A 6,326-nucleotide genomic window follows, 5' to 3' on the forward strand; every position below is an offset into this window, starting at 1 on the left:
TCACCAAACAAAAATACCAACACCCCCAAGCTTATTCAAAGCTAAGATCACAAACATATACACAAAAAGCGTGAGAACGCTTCCCCCTCAAGCTTAAATGGAGCATTGTCCTCAATGCTCAAAAAGGAAGAATACTCACATAAAAATATTTTTGCAATTTTCACATTTTTTTTTTTTTTGTTTTTCATAATTCATTATTAGTGCTTTGTCCTCGCCTCTTTTAACTTTGGACGGCTTTTTCAAATTTGCACTTGCCTTGTCCTTACTTTTTTTTTTTCACTTTGGACGGCCTATTCATTTATTCACTTGCCATTATTCACAAAATATACACAACACAAACTTTCTTTCAAGAGAACCAAATATCCAAACTCCTCCACCACAAACTCCAACGATAATGAACAATTGCTTCACAAAAACCAAGAATGGAAACGAAAATGAAACAAAAGGCTCAAGATCTAGAGGTGTGGCTTGAAAATAAGGGAAAAAGGCTCAAAGGGTATCAAGTAGGCAAATGAATACCTAAACCCTAAAGTAAAAATAAGGAAACTATCCTAGAAAAAGGAAAAATACCTCCCCAAAAATATGCCTTTGTCCTCCCTTGGTGGTTCGGTCTCGGTCTTAGGAATCATACGTTACGATTCAAGATTAAGTTTGCGAAAGTCAAGGATCCATGCCGCTCATGCAATAATATGTTGAAAGCTTGAAAAAGTATGAATCTCACATGGTTGTAGCAAAAACTCACTAAGGTTGTCAAATCGAAGATAGGGAGCAACTACCAACATGCCACAGACAAGTAGAATTCAGCTTCATGATCCCCCTAGTTCTAAACAACTACACTAGCATGCTTTATCCCAGAATCAACCAAACGTATTCTCAAACCGTGCATACCATGACCACCTAGTAAGGTTATTATTCAAAAGCAAGAGTCCAATGATTACAAGTCCAAGTCAAAAAAAAAAGAATGAAAGAGTGAAAAATAAAGCCTCAAAAAGCTATGTACAAAACCAAGAACAAAAAGAAGAGAAAAGAAAAGAAAAGAAAATAAAATATGGAAAACCAAGATAAAGGAAAAGTAGGAGAACAAACAAAAAGGACAAAGATGCAATCATAACACGTATTTCCCAATCAACAAACAAGCGGTCAAATGGCCACATCGCCAAAGACCCCAAACACACTAGGTGTTATAATCATACATCCTCGAACCGTTCAACTCTCCTAAAACTAATCCTAATCTAAGCAACCAAGAAAAGTAAAAGAAGAAAAGTATAGAGATAAAACAAGAAATAACACCTTGGAACCCAACAAATAACACCGAAATTTCTCGCAAGAGTGAACAATGGCCAAGAATTCTTTTTCCGTTGTTGTGTAATTCTTTTGGGCCCCATTTAGTATCTTGGACATATAGTAAATGACATAAAGCTTCTTGTCCACACGTTGTCCCAAAACACCTCCAATTGCCCAATCACTAGCATCACACATCAATTCAAATGGTAGATCCCATCTTGGGGCTTGAACAATGGGGGTAGATATTAGGGCCTTCTTCAATCTATTAAATGCTTCCAAGCATTTATCATCAAAAACGAACTCAACATCTTTTTGAAGAAGATCATTAAGGGGCTTGGCAATGAGTGAGAAATCCTTGATGAATCTTCTATAGAAACCCGCATGACCCAAAAATGATATCACTCCCTTGACATTCACCGGAGGTGGAAGCTTCTCAATAACTTCAATTTTGGCCTTATCCACCTCTTTTCCTTTGTGAGAGATCTTATGCCCAAGCACTATCCCTTCCTCCACCATGAAATGGCACTTCTCCCAATTCAAGACAAGATTAACCTTTACACACCGAGCCAAACATTTCTCAAGATTAACTAGGAACTCTTCAAATGAAACCCAACCTACGGAGAAATCATCCATAAACACCTCCATTTATTCCTCCAACATGTCTCCAAAAATGGTCATCATGCATCTTTGGAAAGTTGCGGGGGCATTACAAAGGCCAAAGGGCATTCTCCTATAGGCAAAGGTCCCATAGGGGCATGTAAATGTTGTCTTCTCTTGATCTTCGGGGTGGATTGGAATTTGGAAAAATCCCGAATAGCCATCAAGGAAGCAATAGAACTTGTGCCTTGTTAGTCTCTCTAACATTTGATCAATGAATGGAAGGGGAAAGTGATCCTTTTTGGTGGATGTATTTAGACGTCTATAATCTATACACATCCTCCAACCGGTGACCGTCCTAGTTAGAATGAGCTCACCACTCTCATTCTTGACTACGGTCATACCCCCCTTCTTAGGAACGACATGAACGGGAGAAACCCACCTAGAGCTTGAGATGGGGAATATGATTCCCGCATCCAAGAGCTTGGTGATCTCTTTTTTAACCACCTCTCCCATTTGAGGGTGTAGCTTTCTTTGTTGTTCAATAGAAGGAAGGGTGCCTTCCTCAAGCGTTATGTGGTGTGTACACAAAGCGAGGCTTATACCTTTAAGATCATCGATAGTATAGCCCAAAGCACCTTGGTGCTTTCTCAAGACACAACATAACGCTTGAGCTTGGCTCTCGCTCAAGGATGCACTAACAATTACGGGGTAAGTGGAATTTTGGCCTAAGAATTCATACCTAAGGTGTGATGGTAGAGGTTTGAGCTATACCATAGGCACACCTTTACCTTCTTTTGTTGCGGCCGCTTGCAAAGCTTCATGGCTTGAGATCTTCAAGCACAATTGTTCATCCACTTCCTCCATGCTTCCATTAAGCAATTCCTCATACAATGCTATCTCCTTGCATGGTACACCTAGCTTGTCTTTGTTCAATAAAACATTCTCAAGAGAATCGTTAGAGGTGAGCAAGTGCTCATGCATGGAAGACACAACATGATCAAGAGAGTCAATCATCATGCAATTTTCAAGAGAAGAACTTGGATATTTCATGCTTTCATTCAAATCGAATTCTATGACCTCATCTCCTACCTTAAGGGAAATCTTTGCACACTTTACATCTATCATAGCACCCGAGGTAGCAAGAAAGGGTCTACCTAGAATAATTGGAATGGTAGCATCTTCATCCATTTCTAAGACAACAAAATCCACCGGGAACACAAACTTCCCAACCCTCAATGGAACATCTTCCACTTTACCTTTTGGACACTTGATTGACCTATCGGCTAGTTGCAAGGTAATGTTAGAAGGTAAGAGTTCCCCTAGACCAAGTCTTTGATAAATCGAATATGGCATTAAGCTTACACTAGCTCCTAAGTCACATAAGGCATTATCAAATTGCATCTTGTTAATAGCACAAGGGATGGAAAAGTTTCCAGGGTCTTTCAACTTAGGTGGCATTTTGTTCATGATGATCGCACTACAATTTTCAGTCAAATTGATTGTCTCCAAAACATCACAAGTCCTCTTTCCGCTCAAAATGTCTTTGAGGAATTTGGCATAATTAGGCATTTGGTTGATCACATCGGTGAAAGGTAGAGAAAGGTGAAGTTGTTTGAGCATATCAATAAATCTCCCAAATTGCTCATCCAATTTGTGTCTCATGAATTTTTGGGGATAAGGGAGCTTGGGTTTCACAATCTCTTTCTCTACTCTCACCTCTCTTGGTGTCTCAACCACAACCTCATCTAAAGATGCTCTTCTTCCCTCATTCTCAACCAAAACTTCCTTGGGGACCTCCTTGTTATCACTCCTCCTAGGAAATCTCTCCTCAAGAACCTTACCACTCCTTGTAACAATAGCATTCACGGGTTTCTTGGGATCTAGGCCTTGGGAAGGTAAAGAAGAAGGGCTTGCTTGGTCTTTCAAAGCACTAGAAAGTTGAGAAATTTGGTTTTCGAGCATTTTGTTGTGGGTCATCATTTCATTGAACTTCTTGTCACTAACGGCCACATATGTGTTCAACAACTTGGTTTGATTTTCAATTATTTCCTCCAAATTGGTCCTAGAAGAAGATTGTGAATAGGAATTTTCACTTTGAGTCTTTGGAACAAATTCGGGTGGGGGACCTCTTTGAGAATTATTTTTAAAATTGCCCCTACCTTGATTGTTCCAATTACTCCTATTTTGATTTTGACCATAACCTTGATTATGGTTTCCACTACCTTGGTTATGATTTCCATAACTTTGGTTTTGATTACCATAATTTTAGTTTTGATTTTGACTACTATAACCTTGATTGTTATAGTTGCCACGAGAACTTTGGTTCCCTTGGTTCCTATAACCACCACCTTGGTTATAGTTGTCAAAATTTCCTTGGTTTTGGTAATTCCTATTCCATTGACCTCTTTGATTATCAAACCTTTGCACATTATTATTTGACACATAATTTAATTCACATGCTCACTCTCACTATTATCAAAATCATCACCACATTCCGGAGAAGCATGAGGGCAATTACAAGAGTCATGATCATAAGATCCATATGCATCACAAAACAAGAAACCACTAGGCATATTATTTGAATAGGGAGGGGGTTGAGAGTTAGAAAAGGTACCTCTCCCCTTAAATTGGGAGGGAGAATTCGAATCTTGAGAAGAAAAGGAACCTTCCAACTTGGCCTTGATTGCGGTCATTTCTTTCCCCAAGGTTGTCATTTGTGAGGATAAGTTATTGATCGCATTTAGATGGTCTATAGAGTACACCGAAGAGCCACTCTTGCTAGTTGAATCCCTCTCACCATCTTGCCAATCTCTATAGTACTTAACCACGTCCTCTATAATGTCCACCACTTCCTCTTCCGTCCGATTCATTATGGGATCTCCGGCACCCCCATCGAGGCATGATTTGCCTTGAGGACTTAGGCCACCATAGAAAATTTGAATGACTTGATAAGTTGGAATTCCATGGTGGGGACATTCCCTTTGATACTCTTTATACCTCTCCCATGCTTCGTAGAGTCTTTCATTAGGTCTTTGCTTGAACCCTTGAATCAAAGCTCTAGCCTCCGCCGTTTTCTTTTGTGGGTAGAATCGGGACAAGAATTCCTTGGTGACTTCGTCCCATGTTCGAAGGGAATTTGGCTTTACCTCCTTATCCAACCACTCCAAGGCTCGGCCTATGGGAGAAAATGGAAACAACATTAGCCGGATGAATTCTTGAGAAACTCCGTTCACTTTGATAGTGTTGCAATACTTTTCGAACTCCTTCAGATGGTTCAACGGACTCTCATTCTTAGCTCCGCTATATTGTCTCCTTTCGATCAAAGCGATCATAGCCGGCCTAATTTCGAAGTCATTCGTCGGTGTTGTAGGTGGAGCAATTCCACTCTCAAACTTGTACGCACCGGGAATTCCCAATTCTTTCAAAGCAACTCTTGGTTGATCTCCCATGCCTAGTTCCTCTTCAAATCCTTCTTCGCTTGAATAACTAAATTCAAAGGATCGACTAGCAACTCTTCTCCTCGAAAGAGTCCTTTCGATTTCCGGGTCAAAAGGCACAATGGATCGATCACGAGCTCTATGCATGCAAAACTCAATGAAAATATTAGTAGCACGGCTACAAATGTAGCCTTAAGAAAAAAAATCTTTTTGTATTTTTTTTCAAATTAAAATGAAATAGACTCAACAACTAAAGCTAAGCACCAATTTCACTCCCCGGCAACGGCGCCATTTTGATAGAGGAATAAACTAGTCGTTAATTGCTTATCCCAAAATCAAACACTATTTATAAAATCCTAAACCAACCTAATACGAGTATAGGTAAGTATAGGGTCGAATCCAAAGGAATTAGTTGTGTTCTCTTTAGCCTAAATCAAGCTATTTCGGAGATTGAAGTGAGAAAATGGTTGGTGTTATGATAGCAAATTAGACTAATCAAGTAATTCAATAAGCTAAATGCAAGGGATATTAGTTCCACACGCTAATTCAATAATCGTGCTAATCGACAATTTCTTCGTTTGATTCAAGCATTGCAAAGGACAAACAATAGTGGCAATCAAGAGAGTTCAAGAGCTATCTCCTAGAGGCCAAACTAGGGGTCACTATGAGTGGCTAATCAAGGAAATTCACAATAAAACTCAATCAATTAAAGCAATTCTCAAATTGATGGATCATGTCATTAAGAAATGCAATGCAATCTAGATTAATCTTATAGGTTGATCATTCCTAATCTAATTAATCACATGCAAAACTATGTCAACCAATTTAATTGCAACAACAATTCAATCAAACAAAGATCATCAACTAGCACAAATTATCAATCAAGCATGCTTCCCCTTTCTCCCTAGCAACTAATCTACTCACTAATCATGGTGTAACTCAACAACAAATCACTAGACTTAGCATTGGTCATCATTCTAAATCAAAATCAAGAGAAAGCAATAT

General features: G+C 39.1%; 1 non-coding gene across 1 annotated transcript; it reads left to right on the forward strand.

Annotated features, from left to right (window-relative positions):
* Window positions 1-4,842: 4,842 nt before the first annotated feature.
* On the forward strand, window positions 4,843-4,948 carry LOC145565043 (small nucleolar RNA R71). The gene has a single exon (XR_014094954.1). It is a non-coding gene; the product is annotated as a small nucleolar RNA R71 (small nucleolar RNA).
* The last annotated feature ends 1,378 nt before the right edge of the window (window positions 4,949-6,326 follow it).

Source organism: Chenopodium album, chromosome 1 (genome assembly GCF_948465745.1).
Source record: "Chenopodium album chromosome 1, dcCheAlbu1.1, whole genome shotgun sequence".
In the NCBI taxonomy this organism is placed as follows: Eukaryota; Viridiplantae; Streptophyta; class Magnoliopsida; order Caryophyllales; family Amaranthaceae; genus Chenopodium; species Chenopodium album.